Consider the following 1,250-nt stretch of genomic DNA (forward strand, 5'->3'; position numbering starts at 1 on the left):
CTATTATGCGACTGGTTCAGTTACGTATTGCTTGTGATGTGAAGTGAAATAAGCATAAAAAGGCCATTGTTATGTAATTCTATTCATGAGATACCCTGTTATTGGGCGAAAGAGTGAGGTCATCGCCGACTCAGAGATACCACGGGCTAGAGTAAGCCACAAACTACTTCTCATAAATGCAGAATGTTAGCAAACAGACGAGCAGCGTTTGCTTTCGCGGATGTAGAGGCAGTCAGGCACAAGTGTTTACGTGCGTTAGGTGCGTCACAGGCGTCTGATGGCAATAATGTGAACCTGTGATCAATCCATTGGCTGACCAATCCGTGGCGTCCTCCCTCCTGCTCTTTCTACTCAGCCATCACGGAGGGTTGTAGGCGGCACCGGGTGGCTGCCCTTGCTCACTCGAAGCTGAGATCTCTCTTCTTCCCTCAGCTGGCACTTTCCAGCCAGACAGTTTTTGTCTTTTATTTACCATTTCCTATATTTCATTTCTGGTTTCCAGTCCTGTAATGGCGGTCTCAGCGTGGCAGTGGCTGCTGTAGTGGCCAGTCTCAGAATGTGTAAATGGAGTCTGTCACAAGTGGTGCCTGAGCAAAGGACATCCAGGGACAAGCAGAGGCCTGGAGGACAAATAGAGATAGAAATGGAGGATAAAAGAGATTATGAGAGTATGGGTAGGGGTAAAGGCAAAGGGAGCAAGGACCATAGAGACAAAGATAAGAATGCGGCTTACAGGACAAGAACCCAGGAGTCCTATAAAAGGGACTTGAATAAAGGGGAAGGAATTGAAACAGGACACGTTCTAAAGAGCCAGATGAGCGAGAGCCCATTACAGGAGTCTCTTAGCAGCAACATCTGGCCAGTGTTCTAAAAATGTACTGGTCAGTGCCCCTAGAGGTATGAAGAATGGGAAGTTCTTAAATTAGGGTAACATGAGGAAGAATTTGGTTATTTTTTTCCTTCTGTTTGGAGTTTGGTGCATGCCATCTTATTTCAGGGTCTGAGAATTTATTCCCCACTTACAGCACCTATCAAAAGTGGTAGACGAGAGAGGGAGAATGAAAATTGAAGCATGCCATCTTCTGTAGCTGCAGAAGAGGCTCATACAGGCCATGGCTCATGAGAAGACGAATGTGGGTTGTGAACGTGCAGTGGCACCTGTGAGGTGTGCAGGAAGTTTAGGAGGTTTTCTTAGAACTTGTCAAGATGTGGGAACTCAGCCTCATTGCTTTACGATGTTGACTCAGGCA

The sequence above is a fragment of the Papio anubis genome, unplaced genomic scaffold, assembly GCF_008728515.1.
Source record: "Papio anubis isolate 15944 unplaced genomic scaffold, Panubis1.0 scaffold609, whole genome shotgun sequence".
In the NCBI taxonomy this organism is placed as follows: Eukaryota; Metazoa; Chordata; class Mammalia; order Primates; family Cercopithecidae; genus Papio; species Papio anubis.